General features: G+C 36.6%; 1 protein-coding gene and 14 non-coding genes across 15 annotated transcripts in view; 1 reads left to right on the forward strand and 14 right to left on the reverse strand.

The window, feature by feature from the left end:
• The window catches only part of LOC118195034 (menorin-like), a 248,185-nt gene that overhangs the window by 64,161 nt on the left and 160,610 nt on the right, over positions 1 to 23,414 (forward strand). The window lies entirely within an intron of this gene.
• On the reverse strand, positions 4 to 76 carry TRNAF-GAA (transfer RNA phenylalanine (anticodon GAA)). The gene has a single exon. It is a non-coding gene; the product is annotated as a tRNA-Phe (tRNA).
• TRNAF-GAA (transfer RNA phenylalanine (anticodon GAA)) lies at positions 1,554 to 1,626 on the reverse strand. The gene has a single exon. It is a non-coding gene; the product is annotated as a tRNA-Phe (tRNA).
• Positions 4,081 to 4,152, reverse strand: TRNAD-GUC (transfer RNA aspartic acid (anticodon GUC)). Its single transcript has one exon. It is a non-coding gene; the product is annotated as a tRNA-Asp (tRNA).
• On the reverse strand, positions 4,162 to 4,234 carry TRNAF-GAA (transfer RNA phenylalanine (anticodon GAA)). The gene has a single exon. It is a non-coding gene; the product is annotated as a tRNA-Phe (tRNA).
• Positions 5,704 to 5,776, reverse strand: TRNAF-GAA (transfer RNA phenylalanine (anticodon GAA)). Its single transcript has one exon. It is a non-coding gene; the product is annotated as a tRNA-Phe (tRNA).
• Positions 8,311 to 8,383, reverse strand: TRNAF-GAA (transfer RNA phenylalanine (anticodon GAA)). The gene has a single exon. It is a non-coding gene; the product is annotated as a tRNA-Phe (tRNA).
• On the reverse strand, positions 9,853 to 9,925 carry TRNAF-GAA (transfer RNA phenylalanine (anticodon GAA)). Its single transcript has one exon. It is a non-coding gene; the product is annotated as a tRNA-Phe (tRNA).
• On the reverse strand, positions 12,460 to 12,532 carry TRNAF-GAA (transfer RNA phenylalanine (anticodon GAA)). Its single transcript has one exon. It is a non-coding gene; the product is annotated as a tRNA-Phe (tRNA).
• TRNAF-GAA (transfer RNA phenylalanine (anticodon GAA)) lies at positions 14,002 to 14,074 on the reverse strand. Its single transcript has one exon. It is a non-coding gene; the product is annotated as a tRNA-Phe (tRNA).
• TRNAF-GAA (transfer RNA phenylalanine (anticodon GAA)) lies at positions 16,609 to 16,681 on the reverse strand. Its single transcript has one exon. It is a non-coding gene; the product is annotated as a tRNA-Phe (tRNA).
• On the reverse strand, positions 18,151 to 18,223 carry TRNAF-GAA (transfer RNA phenylalanine (anticodon GAA)). Its single transcript has one exon. It is a non-coding gene; the product is annotated as a tRNA-Phe (tRNA).
• Positions 20,676 to 20,747, reverse strand: TRNAD-GUC (transfer RNA aspartic acid (anticodon GUC)). Its single transcript has one exon. It is a non-coding gene; the product is annotated as a tRNA-Asp (tRNA).
• On the reverse strand, positions 20,757 to 20,829 carry TRNAF-GAA (transfer RNA phenylalanine (anticodon GAA)). Its single transcript has one exon. It is a non-coding gene; the product is annotated as a tRNA-Phe (tRNA).
• Positions 22,299 to 22,371, reverse strand: TRNAF-GAA (transfer RNA phenylalanine (anticodon GAA)). Its single transcript has one exon. It is a non-coding gene; the product is annotated as a tRNA-Phe (tRNA).

The following is a 23,414-nucleotide window of genomic DNA, read 5'->3' on the forward strand; positions in this document are numbered from 1 at the left end:
CTCTGCCGAAACCCGGGATCGAACCAGGGACCTTTCGATCTTCAGTCTAACGCTCTCCCAACTGCGCTATTTCGGCACATTATCAAGTCGCCTTTTTATTGAATGCTTCACATCTAGACTTTCTATTGAGAAGGTGATGTTTCAGTATTTCCATTTTTCTTTCAGCGATTATTTTTGTGAACCTGGATATTATTCAGAAATGCATATCAGGGTAAGATGTTGTTGCGGTGTTTCAGTCACTGTTTTAGTGATCATTATCCATGAATTACAGGAAATAACACAGTAACAATCATTTCCTAAAATTACTCATTTAATGGTGCTTTCAATCATTTCCTAACGTTACACAGGTATGGAACTCTTTAATTAAGTATTATTTATATTTGATGCGAAATTGGAGTCGATAGATATTAATTAAAGAATATGAAATAGTAGAGGAAAGCTACAAAAAGTGGAAAGGCAGACGACCGTGGGCGTTTAATGCAAGAGAAATTTGATTATTCGAAGAAGGTGGGACTGATACGACTTCCGATAACTAATATTCAGGAAAAGGAATGCATCAAATGAAGAAAATGACGTATATGAAACATTTCGCTATTTTTATTTACATATAGTGTAACTTTGAATACATTCTTTATCTGAAGTCGGAGAATTTCCTATACATGTCTATCTATTCAGTAGTAAAATACACATTCGTCTTATTTATTACACATTTAATAACATTCAGCTCGATAAAATGCTACGAAACAGGCACCTTGTACACTTTATACATTCTCATTCGGAACTTTCTTCAAAATGCCTTTCAAATTTTCATATATACGATGATTTCTCTGTTGCTTGCTACAACCTTCTCCGGTTATCTCAGCACTTATTTGGGAAGATCTGCATAGATTTTCTGTTCGTTTGGTGCATTTTTCAGATCGAAACGTTCACGGTTGTTTGGATAATAATATGATTGGAAAATGAAGGATATAGTATGTACTCATGATTACGTAGTAATTGTGTACTCATGAATGTGAGTAAAGCTCATAGTCCAGGGAATTTTAAAATCCACTTTGTATTATTTTACTGAAAATTAATCTAACAGGCAGTATGGTCCGCTGTTACTACAGGGAGACCGCATACACAGCGTGACGGCGTACTGGACAAGATTTTGTTGAGGCGTCCCCGTCTCCTGCTTCTCAAAGGGGGATAACGAGATGAATTTGCCCTCCGAAAAGCGTCGTAGACATATTCTATAGGGTTAAGGTGAAAATAATTTTACATAATTACTGATTGTCAAATTCTTCATCGATTTTGAAGTAAAACTATTTTATTCTTAACGAAATTTTGTTTTTAAAAATTTTACCTACGTTGCAAATTAGAAGAATATATTTGTTATTTATTATAATGACTTTATCACCGTTTTAAATATTATGTGAGTAGACAAGTGAAACATGATGCTGTTGAAATACATTGAAAAATTTAAAAAGCATCTCCCCGGCGGGGAATCGAACCCCGGTCTGCCGCGTGACAGGCGGGGATACTCACCACTATACTACCGAGAATTATTGCTCTGCCGAAACCCGGGATCGAACCAGGGACCTTTAGATCTTCAGTCTAACGCTCTCCCAACTGAGCTATTTCGGCACATTATGAAGCCGCCTTATTATTGAATGCTTCGTATCTAGACTTTCTGTTGAGGAGATGACTGACTGGCTGGCCATTTCATGAATGAATCTCTTGGCAATCATCGACCAGCTTACTCCTATGTAGAGGAGTGTTGTTTTGCATTAATAAGGACCCAAAGCCAATGCAGGTGAAAAGTGAAATATAGGGCTGTGAACTCTCTATAACCGTTCTTGTTGTTTACGTTTACCAACTGATCCCTATGTGGATGAGCGTTGTCGCCATTAAGAGGACTCCGGCACAAACTGCGGCCCATGAAAAGTCCAACATAAGGATTTAGGATTTCCTCTCTGCACCTCAGATCAGTGAGAGAGCTTTCGTCAAGCAGATGCAGGGGTGTTCGGCGGTCCAACATAACGAATGCCCGAACCATTACACCTGTACCACTCTAATGATCTTTTCCCTGATGAGGAAGGAATGTTAAAGTTTTCCACGCTCTCTTTTGTTACAGGTACGCTGAAATAGTGTCCAGGCTGAATGTCTTCTGATGCATGGAAAACGCGGTGATTTTCCGAAGTCTACTCCAAGGCGCTTCTTGTCTGCACTATGCTAAACGCGCTCTCTTGATCGCTGCAGTGAGTAGGACGCAAAGAGCGCGTGTTCCGGCATACGCTCCTACCTCATAAAGGCGTTTGGCAACTTTAGACCATAAAACTCGAGTGGAAGCAAACAGCTCACGTGAGAGCTGTGCACCTGAAGCAGTACTCTGTGTCCGCGCTGAAAATGCCTAATAATATACGTTATTCGTCGTTGTGGATCCCGGTCTTCTTGACACAGATATCTCGGTCTGAAACTGTTACACAAATTTCAGTCGACTCTGGCTGTTACATTGAACTCTGTAACCACCTGCTCTTGAGATGAGCCCTTCCTGTAATCTACAAGCAATACTCCACCTCCTTCTGTCATCCGTATGTTTGCGGTTAGTGATTTTATTTTAAAGTCGGCGAATGTCGTGAAGAAGCCCGAGCATACAAATGGGCGAGTGTACGCTAGTGTAGTATGCGCACAAATATGGTGTCTAAGTATGATTCGTGGTCATGCATTTTGAAATATATTTTCTTGTCATTTTTCTTTATTTGTGTTTTGTAATGCCTTTATGGAGAATATATTTTGCATTGCATAATGATTCTGAACGTTCGAATATATATATATATATATCCTATGTGAAAAGTTTAATTTCCAAAATTAAATTGTTGAAATTTTATCATACTAAATATTCAGCATCTTAGTTTCTTTGTATCGCCTAATTAGTATTTATGTGTGATCGTGCGAATCTTCTGGGACATATATATTTATTCACATTATATTTACTTTTTTTCTTGTATTTAATAACTTCTCTGTCAAGAAGATGCTTAGACTAGCATCAACATTTAAAATCTAAACAAGACGAAGAATACACTTCTCTTATGTCCTTGCTGATATTCGGCATAACTAATGCTTTCAAGCAAATATATTATGTTCATAAATTTGACATTTTTCTCAGCAGTCTTCATTAAGATATGATCCTTTCTTATGTGTAGCGTCCTTCAGGAAATCGTCAAGATGGGTTACTGAATGAGGGTTTTTTTTTTCTTTTTTTTTTTTCATAAGCACTGTCTATATTTCTGCTGTTTTTACACCTGTAAAAGTAGCATAGGATTTAGTTGAGGATTATAAAATGCTTTTCATATTTAGATTTTACTTTAACTTCTGTGAACGTTTTCAGCTACACAGATATGATAGTCTCTTTTGTGTAACAATGACTGCCTTTGAGATTCAAGATACAAACTGTAAAATTATATTTACACATAATGAGAGCTGATTAAACTGGCAATGCTTAACTGTAGTTGAGGGAGGTAAAAAGAACAAAACTGAAATCCCAAAACCTACGTTATTATGCAAAATCGCAAAGAAAGTTTTAGTATTAAAAGTTTTAAAATTACAAATGATTAAATTACGTTCCATTGGGAAAAGCATTTACATAATTTCGGAGAAAGGTAATGCATATGTTGGAAAAATCTTCATCTATTTTTAGCGTGATTTTATCGAAATCGGAAACAATAGCTCTTTTTAACATTTTTTTCTTTGGAGTGGGGAAAAGAAGCGTAGAAGGTCAGTTGCAGGTGAAATTTAAAGAATTTTAGTTAAAGTATCTTATATTTAGTTAAAGAAACATACCGTATTGAATTCGGTTTTCTGAGAATATGAAGTAAAATAATTTTCCATACTTACCGATTGTTAAATTCTTCATCGATTTTGAAGTAAAACTATTTTATTCTTACTGAAATCTTGTTTTCAAAAATTTTTCTTTCATTGAAAATTAGAAGAATTTATTTTTTATTTATTATAACGATTTTATCACCATTTTAAATATTATGCGAGTACACAAGAGAAAAATGATGCTGTTAAAATATATTGAAATATTTTACAAAACATCTCCCCGGCGGGGAATCGAACCCCGGTCTCCCGCGTGACAGGCGGGGATACTCACCACTATACTACCGAGGATTATGGCTCTGCCGAAACCCGGGATCGAACCAGGGACCTTTCGATCTTCAGTCTAACGCTCTCCCAACTGCGCTATTTCGGCACATTATCAAGTCGCCTTTTTATTGAATGCTTCACATCTAGACTTTCTATTGAGAAGGTGATGTTTCAGTATTTCCATTTTTCTTTCAGCGATTATTTTTGTGAACCTGGATATTATTCAGAAATGCATATCAGGGTAAGATGTTGTTGCGGTGTTTCAGTCACTGTTTTAGTGATCATTATCCATGAATTACAGGAAATAACACAGTAACAATCATTTCCTAAAATTACTCATTTAATGGTGCTTTCAATCATTTCCTAACGTTACACAGGTATGGAACTCTTTAATTAAGTATTATTTATATTTGATGCGAAATTGGAGTCGATAGATATTAATTAAAGAATATGAAATAGTAGAGGAAAGCTACAAAAAGTGGAAAGGCAGACGACCGTGGGCGTTTAATGCAAGAGAAATTTGATTATTCGAAGAAGGTGGGACTGATACGACTTCCGATAACTAATATTCAGGAAAAGGAATGCATCAAATGAAGAAAATGACGTATATGAAACATTTCGCTATTTTTATTTACATATAGTGTAACTTTGAATACATTCTTTATCTGAAGTCGGAGAATTTCCTATACATGTCTATCTATTCAGTAGTAAAATACACATTCGTCTTATTTATTACACATTTAATAACATTCAGCTCGATAAAATGCTACGAAACAGGCACCTTGTACACTTTATACATTCTCATTCGGAACTTTCTTCAAAATGCCTTTCAAATTTTCATATATACGATGATTTCTCTGTTGCTTGCTACAACCTTCTCCGGTTATCTCAGCACTTATTTGGGAAGATCTGCATAGATTTTCTGTTCGTTTGGTGCATTTTTCAGATCGAAACGTTCACGGTTGTTTGGATAATAATATGATTGGAAAATGAAGGATATAGTATGTACTCATGATTACGTAGTAATTGTGTACTCATGAATGTGAGTAAAGCTCATAGTCCAGGGAATTTTAAAATCCACTTTGTATTATTTTACTGAAAATTAATCTAACAGGCAGTATGGTCCGCTGTTACTACAGGGAGACCGCATACACAGCGTGACGGCGTACTGGACAAGATTTTGTTGAGGCGTCCCCGTCTCCTGCTTCTCAAAGGGGGATAACGAGATGAATTTGCCCTCCGAAAAGCGTCGTAGACATATTCTATAGGGTTAAGGTGAAAATAATTTTACATAATTACTGATTGTCAAATTCTTCATCGATTTTGAAGTAAAACTATTTTTTTCTTAACGAAATTTTGTTTTTAAAAATTTTACCTACGTTGCAAATTAGAAGAATATATTTGTTATTTATTATAATGACTTTATCACCGTTTTAAATATTATGTGAGTAGACAAGATGCTGTTGAAATACATTGAAATATTTTAAAAAGCATCTCCCCGGCGGGGAATCGAACCCCGGTCTGCCGCGTGACAGGCGGGGATACTCACCACTATACTACCGAGAATTATTGCTCTGCCGAAACCCGGGATCGAACCAGGGACCTTTAGATCTTCAGTCTAACGCTCTCCCAACTGAGCTATTTCGGCACATTATGAAGCCGCCTTATTATTGAATGCTTCGTATCTAGACTTTCTGTTGAGAAGATGACTGACTGGCTGGCCATTTCATGAATGAATCTCTTGGCAATCATCGACCAGCTTACTCCTATGTAGAGGAGTGTTGTTTTGCATTAATAAGGACCCAAAGCCAATGCAGGTGAAAAGTGGAATATAGGGCTGTGAACTCTCTATAACCGTTCTTGTTGTTTACGTTTACCAACTGATCCCTATGTGGATGAGCGTTGTCGCCATTAAGAGGACTCCGGCACAAACTGCGGCCCATGAAAAGTCCAACATAAGGATTTAGGATTTCCTCTCTGCACCTCAGATCAGTGAGAGAGCTTTCGTCAAGCAGATGCAGGGGTGTTCGGCGGTCCAACATAACGAATGCCCGAACCATTACACCTGTACCACTCTAATGATCTTTTCCCTGATGAGGAAGGAATGTTAAAGTTTTCCACGCTCTCTTTTGTTACAGGTACGCTGAAATAGTGTCCAGGCTGAATGTCTTCTGATGCATGGAAAACGCGGTGATTTTCCGAAGTCTACTCCAAGGCGCTTCTTGTCTGCACTATGCTAAACGCGCTCTCTTGATCGCTGCAGTGAGTAGGACGCAAAGAGCGCGTGTTCCGGCATACGCTCCTACCTCATAAAGGCGTTTGGCAACTTTAGACCATAAAACTCGTATTTCAGTGGAAGCAAACAGCTCACGTGAGAGCTGTGCACCTGAAGCAGTACTCTGTGTCCGCGCTGAAAATGCCTAATAATATACGTTATTCGTCGTTGTGGATCCCGGTCTTCTTGACACAGATATCTCGGTCTGAAACTGTTACACAAATTTCAGTCGACTCTGGCTGTTACATTGAACTCTGTAACCACCTGCTCTTGAGATGAGCCTTCCTGTAATCTACAAGCAATACTCCACCTCCTTCTGTCATCCGTATGTTTGCGGTTAGTGATTTTATTTTAAAGTCGGCGAATGTCGTGAAGAAGCCCGAGCATACAAATGGGCGAGTGTACGCTAGTGTAGTATGCGCACAAATATGGTGTCTAAGTATGATTCGTGGTCATGCATTTTGAAATATATTTTCTTGTCATTTTTCTTTATTTGTGTTTTGTAATGCCTTTATGGAGAATATATTTTGCATTGCATAATGATTCTGAACGTTCGAATATATATATATATATATCTATGTGAAAAGTTTAATTTCCAAAATTAAATTGTTGAAATTTTATCATACTAAATATTCAGCATCTTAGTTTCTTTGTATCGCCTAATTAGTATTTATGTGTGATCGTGCGAATCTTCTGGGACATATATATTTATTCACATTATATTTACTTTTTTTCTTGTATTTAATAACTTCTCTGTCAAGAAGATGCTTAGACTAGCATCAACATTTAAAATCTAAACAAGACGAAGAATACACTTCTCTTATGTCTTGCTGATATTCGGCATAACTAATGCTTTCAAGCAAATATATTATGTTCATAAATTTGACATTTTTCTCAGCAGTCTTCATAAGATATGATCCTTTCTTATGTGTAGCGTCCTTCAGGAAATCGTCAAGATGGGTTACTGAATGAGGGTTTTTTTTTTTTTTTTTTTTCATAAGCACTGTCTATATTTCTGCTGTTTTTACACCTGTAAAAGTAGCATAGGATTTAGTTGAGGATTATAAAATGCTTTTCATATTTAGATTTTACTTTAACTTCTGTGAACGTTTTCAGCTACACAGATATGATAGTCTCTTTTGTGTAACAATGACTGCCTTTGAGATTCAAGATACAAACTGTAAAATTATATTTACACATAATGAGAGCTGATTAAACTGGCAATGCTTAACTGTAGTTGAGGGAGGTAAAAAGAACAAAACTGAAATCCCAAAACCTACGTTATTATGCAAAATCGCAAAGAAAGTTTTAGTATTAAAAGTTTTAAAATTACAAATGATTAAATTACGTTCCATTGGGAAAAGCATTTACATAATTTCGGAGAAAGGTAATGCATATGTTGGAAAAATCTTCATCTATTTTTAGCGTGATTTTATCGAAATCGGAAACAATAGCTCTTTTTAACATTTTTTTCTTTGGAGTGGGGAAAAGAAGCGTAGAAGGTCAGTTGCAGGTGAAATTTAAAGAATTTTAGTTAAAGTATCTTATATTTAGTTAAAGAAACATACCGTATTGAATTCGGTTTTCTGAGAATATGAAGTAAAATAATTTTCCATACTTACCGATTGTTAAATTCTTCATCGATTTTGAAGTAAAACTATTTTATTCTTACTGAAATCTTGTTTTCAAAAATTTTTCTTTCATTGAAAATTAGAAGAATTTATTTTTTATTTATTATAACGATTTTATCACCATTTTAAATATTATGCGAGTACACAAGAGAAAAATGATGCTGTTAAAATATATTGAAATATTTTACAAAACATCTCCCCGGCGGGGAATCGAACCCCGGTCTCCCGCGTGACAGGCGGGGATACTCACCACTATACTATCGAGGATTATGGCTCTGCCGAAACCCGGGATCGAACCAGGGACCTTTCGATCTTCAGTCTAACGCTCTCCCAACTGCGCTATTTCGGCACATTATCAAGTCGCCTTTTTATTGAATGCTTCACATCTAGACTTTCTATTGAGAAGGTGATGTTTCAGTATTTCCATTTTTCTTTCAGCGATTATTTTTGTGAACCTGGATATTATTCAGAAATGCATATCAGGGTAAGATGTTGTTGCGGTGTTTCAGTCACTGTTTTAGTGATCATTATCCATGAATTACAGGAAATAACACAGTAACAATCATTTCCTAAAATTACTCATTTAATGGTGCTTTCAATCATTTCCTAACGTTACACAGGTATGGAACTCTTTAATTAAGTATTATTTATATTTGATGCGAAATTGGAGTCGATAGATATTAATTAAAGAATATGAAATAGTAGAGGAAAGTTACAAAAAGTGGAAAGGCAGACGACCGTGGGCGTTTAATGCAAGAGAAATTTGATTATTCGAAGAAGGTGGGACTGATACGACTTCCGATAACTAATATTCAGGAAAAGGAATGCATCAAATGAAGAAAATGACGTATATGAAACATTTCGCTATTTTTATTTACATATAGTGTAACTTTGAATACATTCTTTATCTGAAGTCGGAGAATTTCCTATACATGTCTATCTATTCAGTAGTAAAATACACATTCGTCTTATTTATTACACATTTAATAACATTCAGCTCGATAAAATGCTACGAAACAGGCACCTTGTACACTTTATACATTCTCATTCGGAACTTTCTTCAAAATGCCTTTCAAATTTTCATATATACGATGATTTCTCTGTTGCTTGCTACAACCTTCTCCGGTTATCTCAGCACTTATTTGGGAAGATCTGCATAGATTTTCTGTTCGTTTGGTGCATTTTTCAGATCGAAACGTTCACGGTTGTTTGGATAATAATATGATTGGAAAATGAAGGATATAGTATGTACTCATGATTACGTAGTAATTGTGTACTCATGAATGTGAGTAAAGCTCATAGTCCAGGGAATTTTAAAATCCACTTTGTATTATTTTACTGAAAATTAATCTAACAGGCAGTATGGTCCGCTGTTACTACAGGGAGACCGCATACACAGCGTGACGGCGTACTGGACAAGATTTTGTTGAGGCGTCCCCGTCTCCTGCTTCTCAAAGGGGGATAACGAGATGAATTTGCCCTCCGAAAAGCGTCGTAGACATATTCTATAGGGTTAAGGTGAAAATAATTTTACATAATTACTGATTGTCAAATTCTTCATCGATTTTGAAGTAAAACTATTTTTTTCTTAACGAAATTTTGTTTTTAAAAATTTTACCTACGTTGCAAATTAGAAGAATATATTTGTTATTTATTATAATGACTTTATCACCGTTTTAAATATTATGTGAGTAGACAAGATGCTGTTGAAATACATTGAAATATTTTAAAAAGCATCTCCCCGGCGGGGAATCGAACCCCGGTCTGCCGCGTGACAGGCGGGGATACTCACCACTATACTACCGAGAATTATTGCTCTGCCGAAACCCGGGATCGAACCAGGGACCTTTAGATCTTCAGTCTAACGCTCTCCCAACTGAGCTATTTCGGCACATTATGAAGCCGCCTTATTATTGAATGCTTCGTATCTAGACTTTCTGTTGAGAAGATGACTGACTGGCTGGCCATTTCATGAATGAATCTCTTGGCAATCATCGACCAGCTTACTCCTATGTAGAGGAGTGTTGTTTTGCATTAATAAGGACCCAAAGCCAATGCAGGTGAAAAGTGGAATATAGGGCTGTGAACTCTCTATAACCGTTCTTGTTGTTTACGTTTACCAACTGATCCCTATGTGGATGAGCGTTGTCGCCATTAAGAGGACTCCGGCACAAACTGCGGCCCATGAAAAGTCCAACATAAGGATTTAGGATTTCCTCTCTGCACCTCAGATCAGTGAGAGAGCTTTCGTCAAGCAGATGCAGGGGTGTTCGGCGGTCCAACATAACGAATGCCCGAACCATTACACCTGTACCACTCTAATGATCTTTTCCCTGATGAGGAAGGAATGTTAAAGTTTTCCACGCTCTCTTTTGTTACAGGTACGCTGAAATAGTGTCCAGGCTGAATGTCTTCTGATGCATGGAAAACGCGGTGATTTTCCGAAGTCTACTCCAAGGCGCTTCTTGTCTGCACTATGCTAAACGCGCTCTCTTGATCGCTGCAGTGAGTAGGACGCAAAGAGCGCGTGTTCCGGCATACGCTCCTACCTCATAAAGGCGTTTGGCAACTTTAGACCATAAAACTCGTATTTCAGTGGAAGCAAACAGCTCACGTGAGAGCTGTGCACCTGAAGCAGTACTCTGTGTCCGCGCTGAAAATGCCTAATAATATACGTTATTCGTCGTTGTGGATCCCGGTCTTCTTGACACAGATATCTCGGTCTGAAACTGTTACACAAATTTCAGTCGACTCTGGCTGTTACATTGAACTCTGTAACCACCTGCTCTTGAGATGAGCCTTCCTGTAATCTACAAGCAATACTCCACCTCCTTCTGTCATCCGTATGTTTGCGGTTAGTGATTTTATTTTAAAGTCGGCGAATGTCGTGAAGAAGCCCGAGCATACAAATGGGCGAGTGTACGCTAGTGTAGTATGCGCACAAATATGGTGTCTAAGTATGATTCGTGGTCATGCATTTTGAAATATATTTTCTTGTCATTTTTCTTTATTTGTGTTTTGTAATGCCTTTATGGAGAATATATTTTGCATTGCATAATGATTCTGAACGTTCGAATATATATATATATATATCTATGTGAAAAGTTTAATTTCCAAAATTAAATTGTTGAAATTTTATCATACTAAATATTCAGCATCTTAGTTTCTTTGTATCGCCTAATTAGTATTTATGTGTGATCGTGCGAATCTTCTGGGACATATATATTTATTCACATTATATTTACTTTTTTTCTTGTATTTAATAACTTCTCTGTCAAGAAGATGCTTAGACTAGCATCAACATTTAAAATCTAAACAAGACGAAGAATACACTTCTCTTATGTCTTGCTGATATTCGGCATAACTAATGCTTTCAAGCAAATATATTATGTTCATAAATTTGACATTTTTCTCAGCAGTCTTCATAAGATATGATCCTTTCTTATGTGTAGCGTCCTTCAGGAAATCGTCAAGATGGGTTACTGAATGAGGGTTTTTTTTTTTTTTTTTTTTCATAAGCACTGTCTATATTTCTGCTGTTTTTACACCTGTAAAAGTAGCATAGGATTTAGTTGAGGATTATAAAATGCTTTTCATATTTAGATTTTACTTTAACTTCTGTGAACGTTTTCAGCTACACAGATATGATAGTCTCTTTTGTGTAACAATGACTGCCTTTGAGATTCAAGATACAAACTGTAAAATTATATTTACACATAATGAGAGCTGATTAAACTGGCAATGCTTAACTGTAGTTGAGGGAGGTAAAAAGAACAAAACTGAAATCCCAAAACCTACGTTATTATGCAAAATCGCAAAGAAAGTTTTAGTATTAAAAGTTTTAAAATTACAAATGATTAAATTACGTTCCATTGGGAAAAGCATTTACATAATTTCGGAGAAAGGTAATGCATATGTTGGAAAAATCTTCATCTATTTTTAGCGTGATTTTATCGAAATCGGAAACAATAGCTCTTTTTAACATTTTTTTCTTTGGAGTGGGGAAAAGAAGCGTAGAAGGTCAGTTGCAGGTGAAATTTAAAGAATTTTAGTTAAAGTATCTTATATTTAGTTAAAGAAACATACCGTATTGAATTCGGTTTTCTGAGAATATGAAGTAAAATAATTTTCCATACTTACCGATTGTTAAATTCTTCATCGATTTTGAAGTAAAACTATTTTATTCTTACTGAAATCTTGTTTTCAAAAATTTTTCTTTCATTGAAAATTAGAAGAATTTATTTTTTATTTATTATAACGATTTTATCACCATTTTAAATATTATGCGAGTACACAAGAGAAAAATGATGCTGTTAAAATATATTGAAATATTTTACAAAACATCTCCCCGGCGGGGAATCGAACCCCGGTCTCCCGCGTGACAGGCGGGGATACTCACCACTATACTATCGAGGATTATGGCTCTGCCGAAACCCGGGATCGAACCAGGGACCTTTCGATCTTCAGTCTAACGCTCTCCCAACTGCGCTATTTCGGCACATTATCAAGTCGCCTTTTTATTGAATGCTTCACATCTAGACTTTCTATTGAGAAGGTGATGTTTCAGTATTTCCATTTTTCTTTCAGCGATTATTTTTGTGAACCTGGATATTATTCAGAAATGCATATCAGGGTAAGATGTTGTTGCGGTGTTTCAGTCACTGTTTTAGTGATCATTATCCATGAATTACAGGAAATAACACAGTAACAATCATTTCCTAAAATTACTCATTTAATGGTGCTTTCAATCATTTCCTAACGTTACACAGGTATGGAACTCTTTAATTAAGTATTATTTATATTTGATGCGAAATTGGAGTCGATAGATATTAATTAAAGAATATGAAATAGTAGAGGAAAGTTACAAAAAGTGGAAAGGCAGACGACCGTGGGCGTTTAATGCAAGAGAAATTTGATTATTCGAAGAAGGTGGGACTGATACGACTTCCGATAACTAATATTCAGGAAAAGGAATGCATCAAATGAAGAAAATGACGTATATGAAACATTTCGCTATTTTTATTTACATATAGTGTAACTTTGAATACATTCTTTATCTGAAGTCGGAGAATTTCCTATACATGTCTATCTATTCAGTAGTAAAATACACATTCGTCTTATTTATTACACATTTAATAACATTCAGCTCGATAAAATGCTACGAAACAGGCACCTTGTACACTTTATACATTCTCATTCGGAACTTTCTTCAAAATGCCTTTCAAATTTTCATATATACGATGATTTCTCTGTTGCTTGCTACAACCTTCTCCGGTTATCTCAGCACTTATTTGGGAAGATCTGCATAGATTTTCTGTTCGTTTGGTGCATTTTTCAGATCGAAACGTTCACGGTTGTTTGGATAATAATATGATTGGAAAATGAAGGATATAGTATGTACTCATGATTACGTAGTAATTGTGTACTCATGAATGTGAGTAAAGCTCATAGTCCAGGGAATTTTAAAATCCACTTTGTATTATTTTACTGAAAATTAATCTAACAGGCAGTATGGTCCGCTGTTACTACAGGGAGACCGCATACACAGCGTGACGGCGTACTGGACAAGATTTTGTTGAGGCGTCCCCGTCTCCTGCTTCTCAAAGGGGGATAACGAGATGAATTTGCCCTCCGAAAAGCGTCGTAGACATATTCTATAGGGTTAAGGTGAAAATAATTTTACATAATTACTGATTGTCAAATTCTTCATCGATTTTGAAGTAAAACTATTTTTTTCTTAACGAAATTTTGTTTTTAAAAATTTTACCTACGTTGCAAATTAGAAGAATATATTTGTTATTTATTATAATGACTTTATCACCGTTTTAAATATTATGTGAGTAGACAAGATGCTGTTGAAATACATTGAAATATTTTAAAAAGCATCTCCCCGGCGGGGAATCGAACCCCGGTCTGCCGCGTGACAGGCGGGGATACTCACCACTATACTACCGAGAATTATTGCTCTGCCGAAACCCGGGATCGAACCAGGGACCTTTAGATCTTCAGTCTAACGCTCTCCCAACTGAGCTATTTCGGCACATTATGAAGCCGCCTTATTATTGAATGCTTCGTATCTAGACTTTCTGTTGAGAAGATGACTGACTGGCTGGCCATTTCATGAATGAATCTCTTGGCAATCATCGACCAGCTTACTCCTATGTAGAGGAGTGTTGTTTTGCATTAATAAGGACCCAAAGCCAATGCAGGTGAAAAGTGGAATATAGGGCTGTGAACTCTCTATAACCGTTCTTGTTGTTTACGTTTACCAACTGATCCCTATGTGGATGAGCGTTGTCGCCATTAAGAGGACTCCGGCACAAACTGCGGCCCATGAAAAGTCCAACATAAGGATTTAGGATTTCCTCTCTGCACCTCAGATCAGTGAGAGAGCTTTCGTCAAGCAGATGCAGGGGTGTTCGGCGGTCCAACATAACGAATGCCCGAACCATTACACCTGTACCACTCTAATGATCTTTTCCCTGATGAGGAAGGAATGTTAAAGTTTTCCACGCTCTCTTTTGTTACAGGTACGCTGAAATAGTGTCCAGGCTGAATGTCTTCTGATGCATGGAAAACGCGGTGATTTTCCGAAGTCTACTCCAAGGCGCTTCTTGTCTGCACTATGCTAAACGCGCTCTCTTGATCGCTGCAGTGAGTAGGACGCAAAGAGCGCGTGTTCCGGCATACGCTCCTACCTCATAAAGGCGTTTGGCAACTTTAGACCATAAAACTCGTATTTCAGTGGAAGCAAACAGCTCACGTGAGAGCTGTGCACCTGAAGCAGTACTCTGTGTCCGCGCTGAAAATGCCTAATAATATACGTTATTCGTCGTTGTGGATCCCGGTCTTCTTGACACAGATATCTCGGTCTGAAACTGTTACACAAATTTCAGTCGACTCTGGCTGTTACATTGAACTCTGTAACCACCTGCTCTTGAGATGAGCCTTCCTGTAATCTACAAGCAATACTCCACCTCCTTCTGTCATCCGTATGTTTGCGGTTAGTGATTTTATTTTAAAGTCGGCGAATGTCGTGAAGAAGCCCGAGCATACAAATGGGCGAGTGTACGCTAGTGTAGTATGCGCACAAATATGGTGTCTAAGTATGATTCGTGGTCATGCATTTTGAAATATATTTTCTTGTCATTTTTCTTTATTTGTGTTTTGTAATGCCTTTATGGAGAATATATTTTGCATTGCATAATGATTCTGAACGTTCGAATATATATATATATATATCTATGTGAAAAGTTTAATTTCCAAAATTAAATTGTTGAAATTTTATCATACTAAATATTCAGCATCTTAGTTTCTTTGTATCGCCTAATTAGTATTTATGTGTGATCGTGCGAATCTTCTGGGACATATATATTTATTCACATTATATTTACTTTTTTTCTTGTATTTAATAACTTCTCTGTCAAGAAGATGCTTAGACTAGCATCAACATTTAAAATCTAAACAAGACGAAGAATACACTTCTCTTATGTCTTGCTGATATTCGGCATAACTAATGCTTTCAAGCAAATATATTATGTTCATAAATTTGACATTTTTCTCAGCAGTCTTCATAAGATATGATCCTTTCTTATGTGTAGCGTCCTTCAGGAAATCGTCAAGATGGGTTACTGAATGAGGGTTTTTTTTTTTTTTTTTTTTCATAAGCACTGTCTATATTTCTGCTGTTTTTACACCTGTAAAAGTAGCATAGGATTTAGTTGAGGATTATAAAATGCTTTTCATATTTAGATTTTACTTTAACTTCTGTGAACGTTTTCAGCTACACAGATATGATAGTCTCTTTTGTGTAACAATGACTGCCTTTGAGATTCAAGATACAAACTGTAAAATTATATTTACACATAATGAGAGCTGATTAAACTGGCAATGCTTAACTGTAGTTGAGGGAGGTAAAAAGAACAAAACTGAAATCCCAAAACCTACGTTATTATGCAAAATCGCAAAGAAAGTTTTAGTATTAAAAGTTTTAAAATTACAAATGATTAAATTACGTTCCATTGGGAAAAGCATTTACATAATTTCGGAGAAAGGTAATGCATATGTTGGAAAAATCTTCATCTATTTTTAGCGTGATTTTATCGAAATCGGAAACAATAGCTCTTTTTAACATTTTTTTCTTTGGAGTGGGGAAAAGAAGCGTAGAAGGTCAGTTGCAGGTGAAATTTAAAGAATTTTAGTTAAAGTATCTTATATTTAGTTAAAGAAACATACCGTATTGAATTCGGTTTTCTGAGAATATGAAGTAAAATAATTTTCCATACTTACCGATTGTTAAATTCTTCATCGATTTTGAAGTAAAACTATTTTATTCTTACTGAAATCTTGTTTTCAAAAATTTTTCTTTCATTGAAAATTAGAAGAATTTATTTTTTATTTATTATAACGATTTTATCACCATTTTAAATATTATGCGAGTACACAAGAGAAAAATGATGCTGTTAAAATATATTGAAATATTTTACAAAACATCTCCCCGGCGGGGAATCGAACCCCGGTCTCCCGCGTGACAGGCGGGGATACTCACCACTATACTATCGAGGATTATGGCTCTGCCGAAACCCGGGATCGAACCAGGGACCTTTCGATCTTCAGTCTAACGCTCTCCCAACTGCGCTATTTCGGCACATTATCAAGTCGCCTTTTTATTGAATGCTTCACATCTAGACTTTCTATTGAGAAGGTGATGTTTCAGTATTTCCATTTTTCTTTCAGCGATTATTTTTGTGAACCTGGATATTATTCAGAAATGCATATCAGGGTAAGATGTTGTTGCGGTGTTTCAGTCACTGTTTTAGTGATCATTATCCATGAATTACAGGAAATAACACAGTAACAATCATTTCCTAAAATTACTCATTTAATGGTGCTTTCAATCATTTCCTAACGTTACACAGGTATGGAACTCTTTAATTAAGTATTATTTATATTTGATGCGAAATTGGAGTCGATAGATATTAATTAAAGAATATGAAATAGTAGAGGAAAGCTACAAAAAGTGGAAAGGCAGACGACCGTGGGCGTTTAATGCAAGAGAAATTTGATTATTCGAAGAAGGTGGGACTGATACGACTTCCGATAACTAATATTCAGGAAAAGGAATGCATCAAATGAAGAAAATGACGTATATGAAACATTTCGCTATTTTTATTTACATATAGTGTAACTTTGAATACATTCTTTATCTGAAGTCGGAGAATTTCCTATACATGTCTATCTATTCAGTAGTAAAATACACATTCGTCTTATTTATTACACATTTAATAACATTCAGCTCGATAAAATGCTACGAAACAGGCACCTTGTACACTTTATACATTCTCATTCGGAACTTTCTTCAAAATGCCTTTCAAATTTTCATATATACGATGATTTCTCTGTTGCTTGCTACAACCTTCTCCGGTTATCTCAGCACTTATTTGGGAAGATCTGCATAGATTTTCTGTTCGTTTGGTGCATTTTTCAGATCGAAACGTTCACGGTTGTTTGGATAATAATATGATTGGAAAATGAAGGATATAGTATGTACTCATGATTACGTAGTAATTGTGTACTCATGAATGTGAGTAAAGCTCATAGTCCAGGGAATTTTAAAATCCACTTTGTATTATTTTACTGAAAATTAATCTAACAGGCAGTATGGTCCGCTGTTACTACAGGGAGACCGCATACACAGCGTGACGGCGTACTGGACAAGATTTTGTTGAGGCGTCCCCGTCTCCTGCTTCTCAAAGGGGGATAACGAGATGAATTTGCCCTCCGAAAAGCGTCGTAGACATATTCTATAGGGTTAAGGTGAAAATAATTTTACATAATTACTGATTGTCAAATTCTTCATCGATTTTGAAGTAAAACTATTTTTTTCTTAACGAAATTTTGTTTTTAAAAATTTTACCTACGTTGCAAATTAGAAGAATATATTTGTTATTTATTATAATGACTTTATCACCGTTTTAAATATTATGTGAGTAGACAAGATGCTGTTGAAATACATTGAAATATTTTAAAAAGCATCTCCCCGGCGGGGAATCGAACCCCGGTCTGCCTCGTGACAGGCGGGGATACTCACCACTATACTACCGAGAATTATTGCTCTGCCGAAACCCGGGATCGAACCAGGGACCTTTAGATCTTCAGTCTAACGCTCTCCCAACTGAGCTATTTCGGCACATTATGAAGCCGCCTTATTATTGAATGCTTCGTATCTAGACTTTCTGTTGAGAAGATGACTGACTGGCTGGCCATTTCATGAATGAATCTCTTGGCAATCATCGACCAGCTTACTCCTATGTAGAGGAGTGTTGTTTTGCATTAATAAGGACCCAAAGCCAATGCAGGTGAAAAGTGGAATATAGGGCTGTGAACTCTCTATAACCGTTCTTGTTGTTTACGTTTACCAACTGATCCCTATGTGGATGAGCGTTGTCGCCATTAAGAGGACTCCGGCACAAACTGCGGCCCATGAAAAGTCCAACATAAGGATTTAGGATTTCCTCTCTGCACCTCAGATCAGTGAGAGAGCTTTCGTCAAGCAGATGCAGGGGTGTTCGGCGGTCCAACATAACGAATGCCCGAACCATTACACCTGTACCACTCTAATGATCTTTTCCCTGATGAGGAAGGAATGTTAAAGTTTTCCACGCTCTCTTTTGTTACAGGTACGCTGAAATAGTGTCCAGGCTGAATGTCTTCTGATGCATGGAAAACGCGGTGATTTTCCGAAGTCTACTCCAAGGCGCGTCTTGTCTGCACTATGCTAAACGCGCTCTCTTGATCGCTGCAGTGAGTAGGACGCAAAGAGCGCGTGTTCCGGCATACGCTCCTACCTCATAAAGGCGTTTGGCAACTTTAGACCATAAAACTCGTATTTCAGTGGAAGCAAACAGCTCACGTGAGAGCTGTGCACCTGAAGCAGTACTCTGTGTCCGCGCTGAAAATGCCTAATAATATACGTTATTCGTCGTTGTGGATCCCGGTCTTCTTGACACAGATATCTCGGTCTGAAACTGTTACACAAATTTCAGTCGACTCTGGCTGTTACATTGAACTCTGTAACCACCTGCTCTTGAGATGAGCCTTCCTGTAATCTACAAGCAATACTCCACCTCCTTCTGTCATCCGTATGTTTGCGGTTAGTGATTTTATTTTAAAGTCGGCGAATGTCGTGAAGAAGCCCGAGCATACAAATGGGCGAGTGTACGCTAGTGTAGTATGCGCACAAATATGGTGTCTAAGTATGATTCGTGGTCATGCATTTTGAAATATATTTTTCTTGTCATTTTTCTTTATTTGTGTTTTGTAATGCCTTTATGGAGAATATATTTTGCATTGCATAATGATTCTGAACGTTCGAATATATATATATATATATCTATGTGGAAAGTTTAATTTCCAAAATTAAACTGTTGAAATTTTATCATACTAAATATTCAGCATCTTAGTTTCTTTGTATCGCCTAATTAGTATTTATGTGTGATCGTGCGAATCTTCTGGGACATATATATTTATTCACATTATATTTACTTTTTTTCTTGTATTTAATAACTTCTCTGTCAAGAAGATGCTTAGACTAGCATCAACATTTAAAATCTAAACAAGACGAAGAATACACTTCTCTTATGTCTTGCTGATATTCGGCATAACTAATGCTTTCAAGCAAATATATTATGTTCATAAATTTGACATTTTTCTCAGCAGTCTTCATAAGATATGATCCTTTCTTATGTGTAGCGTCCTTCAGGAAATCGTCAAGATGGGTTACTGAATGAGGGTTTTTTTTTTTTTTTTTTCGTAAGCACTGTCTATATTTCTGCTGTTTTTACACCTGTAAAAGTAGCATAGGATTTAGTTGAGGATTATAAAATGCTTTTCATATTTAGATTTTACTTTAACTTCTGTGAACGTTTTCAGCTACACAGATATGATAGTCTCTTTTGTGTAACAATGACTGCCTTTGAGATTCAAGATACAAACTGTAAAATTATATTTACACATAATGAGAGCTGATTAAACTGGCAATGCTTAACTGTAGTTGAGGGAGGTAAAAAGAACAAAACTGAAATCCCAAAACCTACGTTATTATGCAAAATCGCAAAGAAAGTTTTAGTATTAAAAGTTTTAAACTTACAAATGATTAAATTACGTTCCATTGGGAAAAGCATTTACATAATTTCGGAGAAAGGTAATGCATATGTTGGAAAAATCTTCATCTATTTTTAGCGTGATTTTATCGAAATCGGAAACAATAGCTCTTTTTAACATTTTTTTCTTTGGAGTGGGGAAAAGAAGCGTAGAAGGTCAGTTGCAGGTGAAATTTAAAGAATTTTAGTTAAAGTATCTTATATTTAGTTAAAGAAACATACCGTATTGAATTCGGTTTTCTGAGAATATGAAGTAAAATAATTTTCCATACTTACCGATTGTTAAATTCTTCATCGATTTTGAAGTAAAACTATTTTATTCTTACTGAACTCTTGTTTTCAAAAATTTTTCTTTCATTGAAAATTAGAAGAATTTATTTTTTATTTATTATAACGATTTTATCACCATTTTAAATATTATGCGAGTACACAAGAGAAAAATGATGCTGTTAAAATATATTGAAATATTTTACAAAACATCTCCCCGGCGGGGAATCGAACCCCGGTCTCCCGCGTGACAGGCGGGGATACTCACCACTATACTACCGAGGATTATGGCTCTGCCGAAACCCGGGATCGAACCAGGGACCTTTCGATCTTCAGTCTAACGCTCTCCCAACTGCGCTATTTCGGCACATTATCAAGTCGCCTTTTTATTGAATGCTTCACATCTAGACTTTCTATTGAGAAGGTGATGTTTCAGTATTTCCATTTTTCTTTCAGCGATTATTTTTGTGAACCTGGATATTATTCAGAAATGCATATCTGGGTAAGATGTTGTTGCGGTGTTTCAGTCACTGTTTTAGTGATCATTATCCATGAATTACAGGAAATAACACAGTAACAATCATTTCCTAAAATTACTCATTTAATGGTGCTTTCAATCATTTCCTAACGTTACACAGGTATGGAACTCTTTAATTAAGTATTATTTATATTTGATGCGAAATTGGAGTCGATAGATATTAATTAAAGAATATGAAATAGTAGAGGAAAGCTACAAAAAGTGGAAAGGCAGACGACCGTGGGCGTTTAATGCAAGAGAAATTTGATTATTCGAAGAAGGTGGGACTGATACGACTTCCGATAACTAATATTCAGGAAAAGGAATGCATCAAATGAAGAAAATGACGTATATGAAACATTTCGCTATTTTTATTTACATATAGTGTAACTTTGAATACATTCTTTATCTGAAGTCGGAGAATTTCCTATACATGTCTATCTATTCAGTAGTAAAATACACATTCGTCTTATTTATTACACATTTAATAACATTCAGCTCGATAAAATGCTACGAAACAGGCACCTTGTACACTTTATACATTCTCATTCGGAACTTTCTTCAAAATGCCTTTCAAATTTTCATATATACGATGATTTCTCTGTTGCTTGCTACAACCTTCTCCGGTTATCTCAGCACTTATTTGGGAAGATCTGCATAGATTTTCTGTTCGTTTGGTGCATTTTTCAGATCGAAACGTTCACGGTTGTTTGGATAATAATATGATTGGAAAATGAAGGATATAGTATGTACTCATGATTACGTAGTAATTGTGTACTCATGAATGTGAGTAAAGCTCATAGTCCAGGGAATTTTAAAATCCACTTTGTATTATTTTACTGAAAATTAATCTAACAGGCAGTATGGTCCGCTGTTACTACAGGGAGACCGCATACACAGCGTGACGGCGTACTGGACAAGATTTTGTTGAGGCGTCCCCGTCTCCTGCTTCTCAAAGGGGGATAACGAGATGAATTTGCCCTCCGAAAAGCGTCGTAGACATATTCTATAGGGTTAAGGTGAAAATAATTTTACATAATTACTGATTGTCAAATTCTTCATCGATTTTGAAGTAAAACTATTTTATTCTTAACGAAATTTTGTTTTTAAAAATTTTACCTACGTTGCAAATTAGAAGAATATATTTGTTATTTATTATAATGACTTTATCACCGTTTTAAATATTATGTGAGTAGACAAGATGCTGTTGAAATACATTGAAATATTTTAAAAAGCATCTCCCCGGCGGGGAATCGAACCCCGGTCTGCCGCGTGACAGGCGGGGATACTCACCACTATACTACCGAGAATTATTGCTCTGCCGAAACCCGGGATCGAACCAGGGACCTTTAGATCTTCAGTCTAACGCTCTCCCAACTGAGCTATTTCGGCACATTATGAAGCCGCCTTATTATTGAATGCTTCGTATCTAGACTTTCTGTTGAGAAGATGACTGACTGGCTGGCCATTTCATGAATGAATCTCTTGGCAATCATCGACCAGCTTACTCCTATGTAGAGGAGTGTTGTTTTGCATTAATAAGGACCCAAAGCCAATGCAGGTGAAAAGTGGAATATAGGGCTGTGAGCTCTCTATAACCGTTCTTGTTGTTTACGTTTACCAACTGACCCCTATGTGGATGAGCGTTGTCGCCATTAATAGGACTCCGGCACAAACTGCGGCCCATGAAAAGTCCAATATAAGGATTTAGGATTTCCTCTCTGCACCTCAGATCAGTGAGAGAGCTTTCGTCAAGCAGATGCAGGGGTGTTCGGCGGTCCAACATAACGAATGCCCGAACCATTACACCTGTACCACTCTAATGATCTTTTCCCTGATGAGGAAGGAATGTTAAAGTTTTCCACGCTCTCTTTTGTTACAGGTACGCTGAAATAGTGTCCAGGCTGAATGTCTTCTGATGCATGGAAAACGCGGTGATTTTCCGAAGTCTACTCCAAGGCGCATGTTGTCTGCACTATGCTAAACGCGCTCTCTTGATTGCTGCAGTGAGTAGGACGCAAAGAGCGCGTGTTCCGGCATACGCTCCTACCTCATAAAGGCGTTTGGCAACTTTAGACCATAAAACTCGTATTTCAGTGGAAGCAAACAGCTCACGTGAGAGCTGTGCACCTGAAGGAGTACTCTGTGTCCGCGCTGAAAATGCCTAATAATATACGTTATTCGTCGTTGTGGATCCCGGTCTTCTTGACACAGATATCTCGGTCTGAAACTGTTACACAAATTTCAGTCGACTCTGGCTGTTACATTGAACTCTGTAACCACCTGCTCTTGAGATGAGCCTTCCTTTAATCTACAAGCAATACTCCACCTCCTTCTGTCATCCGTATGTTTGCGGTTAGTGATTTTATTTTAAAGTCGGCGAATGTCGTGAAGAAGCCCGAGCATACAAATGGGCGAGTGTACGCTAGTGTAGT

This window comes from Stegodyphus dumicola, chromosome 7, assembly GCF_044657685.1.
Source record: "Stegodyphus dumicola isolate Sdum_Otavi_A_Nest chromosome 7, ASM4465768v1".
In the NCBI taxonomy this organism is placed as follows: Eukaryota; Metazoa; Arthropoda; class Arachnida; order Araneae; family Eresidae; genus Stegodyphus; species Stegodyphus dumicola.